At 38.9% G+C, this 19,385-nt stretch overlaps 1 protein-coding gene and 1 long non-coding RNA gene across 3 annotated transcripts in view; one reads left to right on the forward strand and one right to left on the reverse strand.

Annotated features, from left to right (window-relative positions):
• HMGA2 (high mobility group AT-hook 2) overlaps positions 1–19,385 on the forward strand; it is a 127,208-nt gene that overhangs the window by 41,872 nt on the left and 65,951 nt on the right. The gene's annotated exons all lie outside the window — the stretch shown is intronic.
• LOC112472274 lies at positions 6,662–14,924 on the reverse strand. Its single transcript, XR_003043599.1, has 2 exons — positions 12,091–14,924; positions 6,662–8,079 (listed from the first exon to the last, which is right to left on the reverse strand). It is a non-coding gene; the product is annotated as an uncharacterized LOC112472274 (long non-coding RNA).

Raw genomic sequence — 19,385 nt, forward strand, 5'->3', positions numbered from 1 at the left:
ATGCACACAAGAGCAGCTGGTATGGGTTGGATGGTGTAAATTAGGGCTGCGGCATGGATAAGAGGAAGATGTGGACAATGAGCCCGAACAGTAAGTGATAACAGGTCATGAGGGCTACGCATAGCATGCCCAAGGAGATTGAGCATCATAGGAATGGGAAGCTGTGAAAGATTTCTGAGTAAGTGGATGACTAATCAGATTTGATTTGACGTATTAAAAATATTGGCTCGTTCAGAAGCTTACATCCGTAGCCATAGATAGTCTTATGACAGATGCTTGAGAATTAGTTATTCGCCACGTAACAACATTTTGATCAACAGTGGACCGCATATGTGACAGTAATGAAAATTGTAATGAAGCTGAATCTCCTGTAAGAGACAGGAGGATATATGGGTCAGGAGGAATTTATTTTTTCGGTGAAGGGACCAATATATGTGGGGGCAATAGAGTCTCTCTCATTCATAACACCTCAATTTTAAGTGCATAAATTACATCCCAGTCAGTCGGCTACTGACTTGCTTCAGCACAGAGGAGCCTGTCCAACCTCTCCCCCTCAACCCCATGCTTCATACTCAGAGGGCACTATAGCCCTCCCAGATCTAGCTTGCTGGTCTTCAGGGTACATTGCTCTAAATTATTTGTTGATGACCTAAGATCCTGTACAAGGATACAGGTCCACAGGAGCTACTTTAACAAGTATTAAACATCACTGCCTCTTTAGTGTGAAAGCTTTCTGTAGCAGTGTGAAGCCAGTCTGTCCCTATGTTTTGGAAATATTTTCAGGTTGTAATGATGTAAAGCATAGGTAAGTTTTATTTCTTCCAACAGTTCAATGCCAGGGAGAGCCCTTTGTGCCAGGTAGGGTCAATGGAACCAAAAACAAATTTCCAAAGTCAAAATATCCAGTCCTCTGTTCCACACCCTCTCCATGTTAAACACCCTTTGTAAAAATGAATATAACAAAGTTCCTTAATCTGACCGCTGCTTCAACATATAATAGCCAAAACTACATCGCCATGGCAATCTCCTATGTTCCTTTATCTCTTCATCCTGATTTTTTATTACTTTTAATCTTCAGGCCATCTTTCACTCCCTCCTGATAGTCATAATTATGGTGATCCATCCATACCTAGCCAGTTTCTCTTCAATATTTCCAATCAGTCCAACCCACATCCCTGTTCATGAAGCATCATTGACAGCTTCGATGTTCCATTTCTGACCCTGTCAGAAAGAAACGGAGGGCTTATGGGACAGTTTGCACAGCCTACAGTAGTGTACAGTAGTGTAGTGTCCTTGGCCTTCACATTCACTCACCACTCACTGACTCACTCAGAGCAACTTCCAGTCCTGCAAGCTCCATTCAGGGTAAGTACCCTATACAGATGTGCCATTTTTATCTCTTATACTGCATTTTTACTCTATCTTTTCTGTGATTAGATACACAAATACTTACCATTGTGTTATAGATGACCTACAGTATTAGATAAGCGAACATGCTGTACAGATTTGTAGCCTAGGAGCAATAGGCTATGCTGTATAGCTTAGGCGTGTTGTAGGCTATGCCATCTATTTTTGTGTAAGCATGTAAGTGCACTTCATGATGCTTGCACAATGACAAAATCACCTAACGAGGCATTACTCAGAACACATCCTCATCATTAAGCAACACATGACTGTATTTGCTACAATGATTTTTTTCTTGAAAACATCAGTTTTTAAAACATATTTATAATACAGTCAATTAGTGTTTTATAAGATGATTTTTATACTATCCTAATGCCAGGAGCTGGTAATCATCACGTGCTTCGATTAACTTGAAAGTGAAAAGATTTACCTCCTTCTAGGAATCTGGTCTAAATATTAGCAGACTGAGTACTCTCCCTTTAATTTTATGAATTTGCGTTGAAATTGTTGTACCACTGGCTTGATGCATGAGTCTATTGTCTCAAACAGATGCAGACGACTGGAAGATATAGTCCCCATTTTTGTTTTCTTTACTATCTCCTACTGCACTGGAAAAGCCATTGCTACTCACTGAATACTTGTTAAATGAAGAATTGAATGTATAGCCCCTAGGTTAATTCTAACTTTTACTCTTAGCATCAAGGTGAGCGATTAGCCCAGGGTCACAGTGAGAAGAACTTTGATACTTCTGAAGAACCATATGTCCGAAAACTGCCAAATGTATAAATAAATGGTCTCTACAGATCATTGGGTTCCACATCCAGAAATTCTAATTTACTAAATCTGGACTGATGGAAGAGGTTGAACTGGGTGAGATTCTACTAGCATAGGAGTCAGCAAACTCTGGCCCACAGGTCAAGTCCAACCCATGACCTGTTTTTGAACGACCAAAAATCTAAGAACAGTTTATACATTTTTTTGATGGTTGAAAAAAAATCGAAAGAGCAGTACAATTTCGTGACGTGAAAATGATGTGAGATGCAAATTTTAGTATTCATAAATAAAGTTTTACTGGGACACAGCCACGCCTATTTTTTCACGGATTGTCCACGGCTGCTTTCATACTACGCTGGCAGAATTGAATAGTTGCCACAGAGAACACCTGGCCCGCAAAGCCAAAAATATTTACTATCTATCTGGCCCTCTACAGAAAAAGCTTGCTGACTCTTGCTCCACTATATCTTTCTGGCCCCCTTAATCCATTTATATGCATTTCTTCCTTTAGTGTGCAAATGGAAACTGAATTTCGGTTCATTAATAGAAGCAAGAAACCTTTAGCTTTGCCTCCAGATGTTATTCTTTTTCTTTCTCTTGAGAATCTTGAATGTTCTATATCTAGATTCTCAAAGCTAAAGAATAATGAGGTAGAATATGTTTTATCCATTACCATATCCCTTTACTATGAGAATCCTGAAAGTGTGGTTTTCCCTTTAGGTTAGAGAACTACATTCCTTTTCTAGTCACACTCCATTTTTAGTTCACACACAGGCTGTCAGCTCCATAGAACAATGCCAAATGAGATTCTTAGGATCTCTTAAAAATCCCTTCCAGTTTGGTTTCTCTCCATATCTCACTCAGGTATTTTCCTCAAAAAGGCCTAGGAATAATGGAATAACCTGTGATTACGAACGGCGTGTTCGACTTCCCTGTTTGGTGTGTCTTTGTGCTTTGCAGCATCATAGCTTTCTTGGGTTTAGCAAAAAGAAGTGGGACAACCTGTCTTTTGTAGGCAGAAGCCATTCTGAAATGGCAGGGAGACAACGGGAGGCACAGTGGGAAATATTCTCACTTCTTTACATCATTCATTCACTCCTGCACCGCATGTGATATGGCTTCTTCTATCCCATGGAAAGTACTCTACATATGGTCACCGATAATCTCTTAACTGCCAAATCCAAGGGCCACGTCTGTCATCATCTTGAGGTCTATTCCGAAACATCTGACACATCGATCGCTCTACCTTATTTCAAACTCTCCCTCCTCAGATCCCAGAACAAAATCCAGTCCCGATGTTCCTTTTATCTGAAAAGTCCTTCTATCTGGTGGACTCTCTCTTCTACCTGTGCTTCCCAGATTGTGCATTTCCAGGGTTACAACGGAAGACCTCTGTATTTCGTTTCCGTGTGTCCATTCTGAGTAAGCTCAGTGACATCTATGTTTTGGTTACTAACTACATTTCAGTGACTGTATTCTTAGCTTGCTTGAGAGTGCCATAATTCACCTAGTCATTCTTAACTCCCTACTTTCTTCATTTTCAGCACTTACAAACTGTTGTTTTCAACAGTCATTTATTGCTCCATATGTTTTGAGTTTTCTTTTCCTCCATTCCCACTGTTACTTCCTCTTTTCGGGCCCTTATCATCCCTCACTTGAACTATTTGCACTAGTCGTCTGCTAGTCTCCCTGCTGTCTCTGGTCTTCTCTCTCTAACCCACCTCCAATATTATAACAAGTGCTATCCTCAGGACGGTAACCGTATCACTGTCTTTCCAAAAGCCTTCAATGGCAACCATTTTCTCAAGTGATAAAGTCCAAATTTTTTATGTTGATTATAGCATTAGGTCTAGTTTCTAATCTTGCCTCCTGTCATTCATTCACCAGTTGTAGTCTTCACTTCATTGGTGCAGAAAGACCGGTTTTTCTGGAACCTACACACCTTTGCTCTGATTATCATATTCTTCACCTTTACCACCATCTGGACAAATCTCAACACATCTCCCAAGCCCCACTTCAAATATGGTACTCCCCTTCCCAAAATTAATTACCCCTCCTCTTTGCCATCGTGGGGGTTTGCATACCACTCAAGGAGAGCATATTTTGCAGGGTACTATAGTTGTTTACATGTTTTTCACACAGCAGACGATGTCTCCTTCCCCTTTGTGTTTTCAGTGCATAGCTCAGTGTCTGCCTTACCAAAAGTCTCCAATGAATGAATATGTCCAAGCTATATGTCTGTACCTACACCATGAGCCCTCTAGATTCTGTTACAAGGCATATTAGAAACGAATGGTGCTGTCAGCAGCCAATAGGGCAATTATCAACAGGAAAGGTTTATTTCCTTCTCTTGATATTTTATTTGCATTGAATCTAGGCTAAGTGTATGTGGCTACAAATAGTCACTCATGAAGTCAGATGTGGGAGGAATAGTATTTTAACAGAGTGGAAGAGGCGAGACTTCCAAATGTCACTATTAGTGATTAAGTCACGTATATTAGAGATAAAACTTAATTTCTCCTATTAATACCAAGAGAGTTGGGTAAGAAGTTAGTGTCTTAGTCACATAAAGAATGTATATATGTGTGTGTGTACATATATATGTATATATATATATATAATAAAGTATGTATATATTTTAATACGATTATTATATTACTAAGTCACATATTTTATATCCATCCTCAGAGAATTATCATTTTAATAAGTCCAATAATAAAGACAGGGATTGAGCAGAACACCCATAGAGTTTAACAATTCCTTATTGAATTCAGAAATCGCACATATAAAAAGCTAAGTAATAGTATAAGGCAGTTCGAGGCATTCCAATTAACGGCGAATAATAAGTGAGATTCTATTTTGTGTTTCTTTTTGCTCTGCTATAGCTCTTTGCATGTACAGGGTGTTTAATAAGTACTTGCTGAGTGAAAGAAGTGACCGTGGAACAGAGGCCAATTGGTAGTAATTTTTCAATTGCACTTTCTTTGCTGTGTGCATTAAAATGAAATTGAGTCTCGATCTGTTTATTGACACCAGCTAGTTGTAGATAAGCGTAAGAATTGATCCTTAATACTTTCACAGATCTCATTTATTATTATTATTGAAGATCAAGCTTATTTTTACCTTTCAAATTTAAAATCAAAATTAATAAATACATAAGTAGTAAAGATATTAAAATATATAAGTAACAAATCCATAAAAATGCATATAATTTAAAGCTATGTAGAGTCTGCTACTCAGTTGAAGGCTTCGTCAGTGTTACTGAGATTCATTGGGTGAAAACGTAGATAAAACTCTTTAATGACGTGAGTCTAAATACTCCGGAAATCTTAACCATCTTCTTTTCAGTGGAAGTGAATTGCTTTTATACGAGGCCTAGGTTTTCCAGTTGGAAGGAAATCATCTGAAGACATGGTTCCTTCTAGAAGTTGTTTTAGAGTCTTTTTCAAAAGGAGGCTTAGGTGATTCCACAGGCCTCCAGGTTCGTTGTGGTGGAGTACAGGTGATCTGTACATCATTGCTCTTTGGGCGGATTTATAATATGCACCAGGCTGCCCAGATTTACCCGTCGAAACTTCTTAAAGCTTAGCAAGATATCTTTTTCCTTTTTTAACAAAAGAATGGACGATGATGATTCTAACGCATCTGTTTTTCTGTGTCTATATATGAAGGTAAATATTTTCATAAATGTGCTTAAAAAACATTAGAGTATTTTAAATGGCCATCCCTGATGTCCTCTCCTTTGCCTTTTCTAGTTTGGAGCTCCAGCTTAGGAAAATAGTCATATTTTAAAGCAGGTATAGATTTTTCTAAAAGTTTTTCCAGTACAAGAAAATTGGAATCTCACAGACCTGCACGTACTTATTTTATCTTCTCTTCTCCCTTTATTTGACCAAAAAGTTTTGATTCCCCTAGTAATAATCTTGTAGAATTACTATGTAGCTTGACACAATGGCTGTGGCAAGTTTTGTTGTTGTTTTCAAAATCACACGTGTGTAAAAATAAAGAGAAATGTTTATATTTATTGATTTATTTATGTTAAATTTATTAGGGTGACATTAGTTAATAAAATTATATAGGTTTCAAGTGTGCGATTTAATAATAATGCGTCATATGTATATTGCATGGCGCGTTCACCACCCAAAGTTAAATTTCCTTCTGTCTCATAGTTAGATAGAGTTAATACAACAGGTAATTCTTCCAAAGACGTTGGAAATTGAATTTTACACCTCCATTCTCATCTTAGAAGATACATTGACAGTGGCTCAGTACATGCTTTGCTCATTCGTCTTATTGGCAGTAATACCAGATGCACTTCATTTAATCGAATAGCTGTGTTCTTGAATGAGTAAATAAATATTATTCAGAGTTGACCTATTTACATGCACTAGAAGAACTTGTCATTTGAACAACCTTAGTTTATTATTTCAGAGATTATACTATATTGCAAATAATCCTTTATTCAGATTTTCATATATTTAGCTTTTTTTTTTTTTTTTAATACCAAGGCTTACATCAAAAAAGTCAACTTTCTATGAGTTTGAACTACCAATTTGGTGGACATTACTTTTTTTTTTTAATTTACTTTCTCTTTGAATTATTTTTGCTACCATGGGAGAATGAACAAGGTTAGTTAGTAGAGAATGAGCTCATTTCTGCTGCTCCAGCTATTTTTAGAATCTTTGCTTTTAAAAAAAAGTGGTTGGAGGGAAAAAATGGACCTGCAACCAGGCTCACCCTGGTCTCCATTAGCACAAGCACTGGTGAGTTTAATCTCTTCTGTTTTTGCCTTTAGTTTTCAATAAAACTGTTTTCTTTCTTTTCCCCCTAAACTTGTTATATAAGAGTATAGTAGTTACAGATCAGTCTGTATAAATACATGTTTATATGAATACATGTTTGAATACATGTGAATACATGTTTATCATATGAATGCATGTTTCTAAATAAATTACTTGGTTATTTTGGTCTGTTAGTTAAATATGCACTTAAGACATTTTAAAAAAATAGAAATTCTCTATCATGTTTTTCATGGAATGGATTCAAAGTTGCTGCAGATTTAGTCAGTCATTTGTATTTAAATATTTTCAGGAGTTTTTGCATCAGAAGTTTATACCCACATCATAGTCTAAAGTAAAAATCAGTTAGCTATATTAAAACGGTGATAGTAGATATCTCATTTGCTAATTCTGTATTTGTCAATAAGTTACTTTGCACAAGGCAATGTTAAATACTCCCATTCCCCTCCTAATTTCAGTATGTACTCGACTATATATCCAATTCTTTTTTTCAAGAAAGCCACATCCTAGGAATCCAGAAAGGAATTCTAGACTGGTAATTCTCAGTTTCTCTTAGTATCATTTATAAAGCAGACAAAACAATTTCTGACATCCGATTTTTGAAAACCATAAAATCAGTTCACCACTAAAGTCCAAACTTTCTAAATCAAATTTTGACCCAAGAACAAATACTTTTGTCATTTATAAACCTTTGAAATTAGGGTTTTGAGTAGAACTTTCCAGACAGCCTTCAACAAAGCCGTGTCGACACACATCCCTAAAGCACATTGAATTACACAGTACCCCATCGTGTATGAGCAGCATTTGCCACAGAAGGAAAAGTACTTAACCCTTGAGCAGGTCTGTTGGTGGAGAGGTGACAGGTGGAATCCAGCGAGGGTGCTGGACGAGGGTGGGTGTGAGGTGTGTGCATTTGAGGGTGCAGGGAGCTCTGGGCTCTGGGTTGCAGGGCAAGGCACTCTCTCAGTTCTTTGCAACTCTGGTGTGTGAAGTGATTTATGGGAGCTGCAGCCCACGGGCCATACATCACCTTCCTGGTTGGCTTTGTTGACACCTTGTCACATTCTTGCAGGGCTTGAGGAATTCATTGTTCTTGTTTAAACTGATAAGAACAAAAAGGGAAAAAAAGGTTTTCTCACTGAGACCTTGGGAAAGGCGAGGGGGTGGAACATTGATGTAGAGCAGCAGGGCTTCGCTTTCCCAAGCAATGCTTCCTGTGCATCTGCCACATTCGTCCTTCCCAAAGAAGCTGTGCCATTAGGTGTGCCAGCTGCAGCTTTATTTGCCCTCTGAAAGTAGTTTTCTGGTGGCGAGGTGATTCTTTTTGCTGGAATCACACTGCGGAGAGGGGCTTTGCAAAGAGGATGGAAGGAAGGAATTTTCCTTCAAGAAGTAGAAGATAGAATGGCTGAGAGGAGATTCCAGGGGAAGGTAAAATGACCCTGGTCACTGGGGGAATGTAAAACATGCGGTTACTTTTGATGCGAGCCCGTCTCTTCGAAGTTCATCTTTTGTACAGCGTGCTTTTCGGGCACGATGCCATGCTGACCTCTCTCCCCTTTAATGTGTAGTGCCCCATGCCTCACTTAGTCTTTTGGCAGCCTGCACGCAGAGGCTGGCATCTGAGCCCAGCACTTGAAGACAGCAAAGAGTTTCGGAATGGGAGCTCATCGAGTCACTAGTTAAAAGGTTGTGCGATATATACGTAGAGCATTATCTTTCACTGCAGTGGAGCAAATGAATGATCTACCTGTCTTTCTTAGATGTCTTTAGCATAATATCTCTGCTATCCTTGCTTTAAAAAATAATAGCTTAAAGTCCTTTTAAAAGTAAATTTATTGGGGTGATATTGGTTAATAACATTATATAAGTTTCAAGTGTACATTTCTATAATACATCATCTCTATATTATACCGCTCAAAGTCTAGTCTCCTTCGGTCACCATATATTTGGCCTCCTGACCCCCTGTACCCTCTTCAACCTCCCTCCTGTCTCTTTCTTCTCTGGTAACCCACCTTTCTGCTGCCCGTGTCTGTGAGGTTGTTTGTTTTGTTAAACTCTTTTTCATCCAAGAAAAGTAACAGGTCAGATCCCAAGTACCACATGGGATTGTAAATGTGCATACTTCCTTTGTGAAAATAAATGTGTGGTTGTTTTTTTTTTTTTTTTTTTTGGGAGCAGTTTATCACAAATGTATTCTATCTACTAATACTCTTTATCATCAGTTTTGTTGATTGGAAGGAGAAGAACCTATTCACACCCCAGCCAAGGGCAAGGTGTCCGGGGAGTTCTTGAATTTTTGTGTTACACTGTTAACAAGTTCATGTGTAATGTCATAAATCACTTTACCTGGAAGTGACATTTACACATCCCCACTATGAACCTCATTTTGAACTGGAGCCATAAAAGCCATTTTCAAGCTTTTTAAAATGGCTCTCTGCAACCGCATATCCTGTGGAATGCATATGTATAAACTGCTTCTTGCATTTGGTTGACCAAGCAGTTCCTATGCTGCAAACAAGGGGTGCTTGAAGAACTGCCAAGGTAGGTGGCCAGAAAATGGGATTCAAGAGTTGACATTGTGATAACATGGAATGCAAATGAAAGCGGCCTAATAAATGTATAATAGTACAGTAACTGCATGATTAAAATAAGAAATTGGTTTTGCAAAAGCATGCACTTTTTCTTTTGTCATCTATCTTGCTATAAAGTGCCATTTTGACAACATTAGAATGCCTAAATATGTGCAATGCTGTCAACATCAGCATCTATCCAGTTTTTAAAATTTACAAGCCCAGTTTCCCCCTTTTTTTTTTTTTTTTTTTTGCAACTCTGATGAGCCTGCCAGTTCTGTCTTTGCCTTTTTCTTAGCTTGGAGGCTACTCTGGTTTTCAGAATTAAGTTTATTGACAGTGTTTCACTGCTCTCTGCTGGAGGAGCCCAAAGTGAGGCCAGGCTTCCAGGGCTCCAGTCACTTGCAAAGAATGCAGGTGAGATGGCTCAGCTGATAAACTCCCAGCTCCTGAAATTCAACCTAACACAAGACTTATTGATGCTGGTCATAGACCACAGTTGAAGAGCTATGTTGTGCAGACTAGAGATGGGGTTTTCTTAGAGGGGAGGGTGGTTAAGATGAAAATGGAGCACTGCCCAGACTCCAACTTCTTACTCCAAATGTTGCCCAGTGTGAAGATATCCTATGTAATGGTGCACGGAGACTGCAGTTTCCCCAGTTAACGTTCATCCTTCCGTTTTTGACACATAGATGTACATTTTACTCTACTGTAGACACCTGAGGTCACCCCCGTCCTACCCTCCAAAGAAAGGAAATAAAGCTTTTTTGACCAAACTTTATATTTTTTTTTCTAAACTTATTCGTTAGTATGTGCATGACTGGAGAAGAAAAGAGCAAGAGTATTTATATTTACCGAGTTAAGCAGTGAGTGTGTTAGGACATTTTTTTTCTAAAACTTTTCTAGACGGGAATAAATATTAATTTACATTTTCATTTTCATGAACACAAAACTGTACCTTAGTTTCAATGTTCTACTTCTCAAGTATGGAACAAAAGTACACATACAAAAACAAAGACACTTGCAAAGCAGACACTTCAGGTGACTATCATTTTTAGTATATATATGGAAAATGTGTATACACACAGTTATGCACATGTGCATGTGTGCTTATACATATATTATACGTACATACATATATTTTGAAAGGATAGAGAGAACAGATTTAAGCATAACACATCTCCAAAGTATTTTATGTTCTTTTCAGTCTGGCATCTTTTAACTGAAAAACAACTCGATGAATAGAAATCGTAAAAAGCCACCCTTACAACAGCATTAAAGTGCTATTCTATTCTGCAGCATTCCAAGTGAATTATTGCTGTGCTGTCAAAGAAAACAAAAACATTTGGGAAAGACTGTTTATTTTACAGTGGTTGACCAAAAGTATGCAAGCGGTTATAAAAAAATGTAGACGGCTAACGATGGGAGGTGCCACTTGCACATTCTGAAATCCATTCACAAACCTTCGACACTAACTCTCTATCACTGGCGATAATATTAGAGGCAAAAGCATTTTCCGTGGGGGAAAATCCTAACACTTTCAAAATATTTCAGTTTAAAGCAATAAATAAAACTCCCATCTCCATTCTCTGTCTCCGGCATCGCCTCACAGAGCCCGATGGCACGATATTTTTTTTTCCCCCAAGAAGAGCAAGGAAAATTTTGCAAAACTATTTCTCTCAGAGGTTATGGCAATGAGCTATTTTTGTGCTGCGCAGCATGTATTACCCTTTGTGTTTAAAGATTAAAATAAACGCTGCCATGGACAATATTAAACTTTCGTTCAACAACTACTTCGTTTTAGAAGTAAATGAGAAATTAGAAATCCCTAACACAGCCCCTTCATAATAAAGATAATAAAATGTATACTCAGAGAAGCTAAATGACTTGCTTAAAGTGCAAAGCTAGGCAGTATGGAGGGATAAGAGAAATAGAAAGTTACTGTCTGTGTTGTGGTATGTTTTGCTTGAGAAGCAGACTATATATAGTCAGAACCTCACTGATACCTCCTGGTAAATGCTTATTTTAATATTTAAGAATTTCTCATTGGTGACGAGATTCTTTTTCTAAGAATCTAGATCTTGAGTTTTAGGTCTCTTACTTTTTTAAAGGAAAACTCACTGATAAGTCAGGATCCATTTAACTTTCTGGTAGATCATTAGATACAGTTTTGAGAAATGGCTCTATTTATCATTATCATATGGTAAGAGATACAAAAAGCTCCTTGATATGTCTAGCATGATTCTGTCACATAAAACCACTCAGTAGATATGGATTGAAAGAATGCCTTTAGGGAAATGGTTCAAATTTCCTTTCTGTCGGTGCCAATGCAGCTTGTTTCTGGGTGGTGTGTAAATTGGGAGGAAGGCGTTACATTTCAAGTGTCTCATTTGTGGTACAGCGAGTTGACAATTTACCACCATTCACATGTATTAGATGCTTTAGGCATCTGGCTTTCCTAACGCTTTGCCCCCGGAGTGGAGAGAGTGAAAGGAAGAGAAGGAGACAGAAGCAGAACTACTTGCATCTCTGCCCCCTACCTCAGCAGCTCCTTCTTCTTGTCTCTGAGGATCTCCAGAGTCTGAGAGTTTTGTGTGGTGTTGGCCCAACAAACAGTTGTCCTCTTGATGGCTCAGCTGTTTGTGTCTCCTGAGTGAAACAGCATCAGAATTTTTTTCAGATGTAGCATCTGCCTTCTTCCCTCCGTGACATCCTGGGTTAGTCACGTGCTGGCTGGCCAGGATATGTAAATAAAACTTGGCTAAAAAACACTTAAAGGATTATGAAGCAATCTTGCTTAATAGTAGCAAAACAAAACAAAACAAAAAACCACTCCAGCAAATCCTCCTGTGTGCTACTTACTAAGCAGTGGAAAGATCCAGCTATGACTGGAGCTGTCTCGACCTGAGTATTGTCCTAGACCCAGAAAGAGCTGGAGAGAATGACAGGGAGAGGAGAAACCGTGCGGAAGGAGAGAGCTTGACTCACTCGCCGCCCTCTGCCTCGCTGCAGACAGCGCCACACGTATTCCCTCCCGGCAGTAGCTAATGAGAGCGGCATGCTGGTGAAGCAAGCCTGCTAATCCCGGAGCCCTCCTCTCACGCGTGTGCTGGGATGGCCGGTTCACTGCCGCTTACACATCCTCGAACTGCACACTTTTTCCCATGGCTCAGAGGTGGCCTGGCCCTCGGTAGGTCCCCGGGGAGTTTCCATGTTGCAGAACGCGTTGAGAGATTCAGATTGTGGGGTTCCCATGTGGCTTTTGCAATTGAATGTCTCCATCTCCTGTCCCTGGACAGTCGGTTGCTGGCCTGCCTCTGAGTTGTCTATCGCCAAAGCTGTCTGCTCTGACCGGAGGGAAATGAGCGTGGAAACCCCTTGTGCCTGTGTGTGCCAAAAGCAACCTTAGTCAATGAAAGAGCTCGGCAGACGGCGGGGTCCTGCGTGCCGACCTTTCTTGCTGCTCCTATGAGAATCATGCGCTGCTATTTCTGTGGCTTCTGCCAGTTGGCCCCTGCCCACCTTTTCTGTTCTTACTAAAGCGGCCAGGAACTGAGCGAAAGAGGAAGCCTCGGCTGTACTCCCAGCTGCGCTGCCAGGAGTGCGTCTGTAGTAGGTCCAGCAACACAAACAAAACAGGGCAGAGCCCGGGGAGGCCGGCCAGAGCAGCTGAGTGTGGAAACAAAGGAGCCCGTCCGTCCGCAGCCACAGCTTCAGCCGCAGCCGCAGCCGCAGCTGCAGCCGCAGCCGCAGCAGCAACAGCAGCAGGGGGCCCTGGAGTAGCAGGCCAGGGGACCTTCCAGAGTGGCTGCATCCTCTCAAAGATGGGACACTGAGGCCCAGAGAGGATGTGCATACCTGAGCAGTGCCCCGAGGGCCCGTGCACACTGCTTTTGATTTTGTCGCTCCACCGCTAATGATGTAACCCTGGACAGCTTACTCTCCCCAGCCTCAGTTATCTCATCTGCAAAATGGGGATGAGAATAATACATTACTCCCTCCTTCTAAGGATTTGTTGTGAGAATTAAATGAGAAAGTGTACACAAAGCACTTGCATGATGCCTGGCACTTAGGAAGCCCTCAGTAAACACAAGGACTTGAGATGCAAGCGGAGCAGGAAAGATAGGGAGTTGTTCATAAACACCAGCTCTGTCAGCACAATGTTTTTTTTTTTTTTAAAACAGGGTTGCTTTTCACAAGGCGGAGTAAGTGCACTTGAATTAAGATCTGGTTGATTATATGATTTTGTTTAGTTTTGATGTTATTGTAATGTTTAATCAAATGGCAGACACTCCTCCCCCTTCCAGGAAGAGCCCAGCTTGAATAACTAGGAAGCAGGTTATGTGAGCCATGGAATCGTTGCCCTTCAGACTTCCTGCATCTATGTTTATCCCCTTTGTGAAAGCGCATTTGAACCTTTCTGACCTGGAGTTTAAAATGGCCAACTTCGAAGTTATAGTCTGATGGAAAACACTTCCTAAAAGGTTGAATGATTGTTGTAGGGATAAAAGAAGAGAGGAGGTAGTGAATTATGCTGCATTTGGGGAAAACACTAATGACACGGTTTTTCGCCCTTCGGCCCAGGTATATGGAAGAGATAAGGAGCCAGCTTATGATACCACTTTTTCCAAAAGTGCTTTTACATCCAGTTCTGACACTAACTGGTCGTGAATCACTTAATAAAGATAATCCTACAATAACACTGACCATTTATTGAGACCTTACTGGATGTCAGGTATTGTGCAAAATACTCTAATATTTGTTAGTTCACTTAATTTCCACAAAACCCCATGAAATAGTTTCCCCCTTTTGTGGAAGTGAGGCTGAGAGGTTAGATAACTTGCCCAAGGCCACTTGGCTGAGTGCTCCCAGGCTTTTAGTCATTGTGCCATGTTCTGCTTCCCTTGTAATGTTAGCCCTAGCCTGAGCTGTTTTGTCGCTTGTAAATTAAAGGCTGGACGACACTATTGCCAAGGCTACTTCTTCCAAAATTCTAAATATTTCCAAAAAGAGACGCAGTTTAAAATAAGCAATCTTGCTTTCCAAATAAATGCTACTCTATTGAAATCAAGGAACCAGGCATCTTTGTCATATGTATGTATTATTTTAAGTTAGAGAATTCAAGAAGAGATTAAAAACTGGGAAAAATAATTTCATATGATATTTTGATATATATGCATGTTCCATGGCCCTTGGTAAAAATGAACATATTTACCAAACTGTGGCTGCCCGGTTGCTAACGACTAATCAATATTAATGCACAAGCATGTCTCCTTTTTCTGTCAAGGGCAAAATTTAAACTTTATTTGTGCTGGCCTTTATTTCTAAGGAAGGGTTGTAAATTTGTGCATATAATTTGCATCCTCAAAGTAAGCGGTCCAAATACCTCAACATTATTATTTTACTGGGTGAAATTTCTCTATCAAAATTTTCATGTCCTAACGGAATTATGCTTCTAAATTCTCAATATTTATTAGTATCTTTGAAGTTTTGTTAGTTCACCTCATCTAGATTAATATGTGCTAATAAACACTGCCTGTGTGACCTTGGACGTGTTTCCTAATCCCTCTGGGACTTAACTGCCTCAGCTACAGAAGGGGGATGGGAGTAGAATAATCACATTATTATAATAGGTTGTTGAGGACATTAAATGGGTTAATTATGTAAAATGCTTCAAATTGTGCCTGGCACCTAGTAAGTGCTATCAAAGTGTTAAATAATATTACTAATCACTTACGATTTCCAAACTTGGATTGTGCTCAGAAAGTTTTAAATCATAACAAGCCTTCCGAATGATTCTATTTTTAATTATTACTCAGCATTATGAAGTTTGCTGTTTTCATTTCTCTCTGTTGTCTGTAAATTACACTTGCATAGGAAGTCTTTTTTTTTTTTAATAACTTTTTATATTCTTCCATTTTATCTTCTCTCTGGCATTATAGTAAGCGGTGACTTACAGTTTGTATTTCTTTAGAATTTTATCTAGAGAAACTCTTGATTTTAAGCTGTGGCATATAATGGGTCAAATTACACTCACCGAATTGATTAACTCTGAACTGCAGATTGTTTTAGGTAGAATTTGTCCTCAAGTTTTTCCTTAGTGTCTGAGTTTCAGAGAAACATGTTCCCAGTCCCAGTCATGGTAAGTGACATCACGAGATACATATTTCTCAGATACAAAAGTTTGTTATGTTCTTTTGGCCAGAAGAGACTCCTCTTCCTGGGAAACGTAGCCACAGAATGCTGCGTTTGAGTTTTATTAATATCCTTGCAGATTGAAAACAAAATGTTTTCCCTCCCCGTTTTTGTTCTTTTCCATTTGGCAAACCCGATAAGTTACCACATGAGCCAATTGTGTGTTTCATTCGCTTATTTTCTTATGCACTAGCAGCCCTGGTGATGTCATCTACAATGTGTGCAGTCCCCGGGAATAAATAACATGCTGGAAAATAGTTTGTTTTGAGGCAACAGGATCATTTATGCATCTTACGGTACAGCGCACTCTAAATATCTCGAATCAATTTTTTAAAAAAAATAATTTCAAGGCAGGCTACCTCTCCCTTATATCTTGGCTCAAATGATAATAATAATCACAACAATGATATAAAAATGGTTTTTTAGATCTAATGACTGTGACTTGAGTCACATTTTCAAAATTATTTTAAAATTTGATTTGATGATATCAAATATCTATGCCATAAAAATGTCTTTTCTTAAAAAAAAAAAAAAGCAAATTACTAAGTTAAAAGATCAGCCTTATTAAAATTTGGCTTACATTTATATTTTTGTTGTTCTATTGTCACCATTCTTCAAAAATGTTCATTGACTAAAAAGAGTACATGGTTTTAAAGGGTTAGGATGCTGAGTGGAATTTAAAGTGGACTGTTCTCAAAATACTTTCAAGCCGACATTTCCCTTAAGGTTAAAGATTCTCTAGCGCCCTTAGTCCTGCTGCCTCTTCCTGGCGAGAGGCTTCTTTCGACCCATCATTCTTGCAGGGACCTCCTGAGAAGGACATCGGATTGAAAGACAACACAGAGGTGTTCCGAGAAGGAGCCACAAACCCAACCAGGGCATACCACTGAATTCAAGAGAAATTTCTGACAAAGCTTTTCAGTTTGCCAGCCGAGAGCCAACTGGCAGTGGTTACTTTCACTCTTTGCCTTATCTTCAACACACTTTTGCTATTTGAAGGCACAGTCCATTGAATTCCTCACTTACCATTTTATTCATGGCCTTCCTCCACCATTCTCTGATAAGCAAGCAAGACTCTCTTGAAGTATAGGTTGGATTATGAAGTTTTTGGAATTTTTAATGACTTTGAGCTCATTTAGAAAGTAATGCATGTTCCTTGTGGCCCAGAATTGTACAAGGCCAATTACCTCACTCTATTTATTTGGCAATTTAAGTGATGTCTTTTCTATAAAGAGCTCATTACACAAATGGCTCCCTGTGCAATCAGTGTTATTTTAGTGGGAATTTCAAAGACGAAAGTTTGATGACTTGCTCTAAGATCAGTTTGATGAAGGCAATGAAAATCTTAACTTGACTCTTTTTTCTGAAGTGGGCATTTCAGTGAATTACCAAATGAAGAGTATTAAACAATTTTATATTAGAATCTGTGAAATTCTAAAAAATTTAGAGAGTGATAGATCTTAACTTTTATCACAAAAGTAATTAAACAGTAAAGATTCTTTGGAGTTTGATCACTAAGACCCTATAAGAAGATACTTGTAGTTAACATGGCTTGCCATAGATCAGCTTTTTTTTTAAAACAACAACAACAACAACAACTTCTCAGTTTATTTCTCCAATTGTGTTCTCTTGCCTCTTACACCAAAGCATTATGTTTCTTTTGGATCACTTGTTAGGTTTTAAAGTTTCCACTTGCTCCCCCTCACTTACACAAACACACAATACGCCCCCCACATGCACCGCCCCCACACACGCACCTTCGCAATGTGGTTCTCCTGAGGTCCTCGATACCCTTTTCCGTAGCAGTTTAAGGGCATAAGATGCAGTTTGTGAGCTAGGGAGGCACAGATAGATATTTTCTTAAAAAAGGAACTTTTGAATAAAACTTCGTGCACACCATTGATTCATGGATTCATTCACCACTATGTATAGAATGCCTATAGTGTGTGAGGCATTTTGACCAGATTATCTCTAGTAACTCTTTTAACAAAGGTGGCTCAGGGACCCAGAGACTATCACTCATTTTTAGAGATGCTTGTCGGACTTCAGAGCCTGTGCTCTTTCTATCAGTAGTGAGCTGCCTTCCATGTACATGCTAGCAAGGACTACAAGCTTGATATCTTGTTTTACCATACTTTTGAATTTTATTGTCACCTTGCTCCAACCTACACCAAAATATCCAAAGTATTAAACATTTCTTAAATATTAATTGTTCTCATTTTAATCTCTCAAACTGTTGTATTATTCTAGTCACATAAACTCTAGTATCCACCTAGGTATTTAAGACTTATTTCATTTGGATTTTGGAAAGACTTATTGTAATTAACATAGAATCACAATAGGTTTTTTTTTTTTTTCCTTTAAGTTTCAAGACAGAGGGCTTCCCCCCTGCCCCCGCAAATCATGAGCTGCTAGTGTTATCTGGCATTTGTTCCTTTTCTTTTCCAAAATATAATCTGAGCACTGAGTGGAGGATGCTCAAATGCCCCATAGACGTCCAGACAATCTGTTATAGTAAATATATAGTAAATAACTGTACATACACACAGATGAAAACAGGTGAGTAGAGAGTTTCCATTACAAGAATGCTAATTGAAAACCCAGTATACAAGGCCAATCAAGACTAGGATAGAATGTTCTAGCTTTGCAAAATAGTTAACGAATAGGAGTATAACTTTAAAGAGGTAGGTAAGTAGCTGTTGACAAATCTTAGTCGGGACGTTGTTTAGGTCATGGGAAAGTTCATATCGGGGTCGTTGTGAGAGATCTCATTTCTTTCTCATAGTCACTCAGTGAGGTAGTACTATTATCATCTTCATTTTATTGATGAAGAAAGCAAGGTACAGATTGGTAAACTAATCTGCTGGAGAATTCAACAGCTAATAAGTGATAGAGTGAGGCAGTGCAGGCTGGCTTCAGAGACACTGTATGTGACTACCTATCTCTTTTGACAGCCTAGCCCCACTTACATGGCAGGTCACTCTGAAAACTTCTTCTGCCTTCTTCATTAAAGAAAAGCCAAGCTGTCCTTCTGCTAATTCTTAACCACTTTTATTTTTTCCATAATTGTTACAGATAATGGAGCTATACGACAACAACATCACCAGCTCACAGAGTACTTAAGTAGCAAAGAATCTTCAGATTCCTCTGGGCTAACTTTATCAGCAAAAACTCTTAAGGTGAGAGTTGCCCAAATCTTGAAAAGTATTCCACTACAAAGTTTAGTTGTTACCAAGTACAGGCTACTACTTAAGTACACATAGCATTAAAAACATTGTATTATCCCACTATATTCAAGTTTGATAGAGCAGAGACCATATTTTATGCATTTTTGTATGTCCAGCCCTTAGAACAGTGCCTGGGACATAATAGCTGCACAATTCGTGCTTGTTAAGTGAATGATGGACTGAATGAATAAAATAATAGGCCTTGGTTTTGAGTCCTTTCAAAGTCCCACTTAATCCTTCATTAACAGATTCTTGTGATTTGATCAATGTAAAGAAAAATGAGACCATCACCTTGTGTTGTTCTAAACACTATATTTCTATAATGCTGCTCAGGATGTAAATCTTTTCCCTTTTCGGCAGCCATGTCACACTCCTGACTCGAGCTAATTATATGTGCCATGAAAATCTGCCGC

This window comes from Pteropus alecto, unplaced genomic scaffold (assembly GCF_000325575.1).
Source record: "Pteropus alecto unplaced genomic scaffold, ASM32557v1 scaffold76, whole genome shotgun sequence".
NCBI lineage: Eukaryota > Metazoa > Chordata > Mammalia > Chiroptera > Pteropodidae > Pteropus > Pteropus alecto.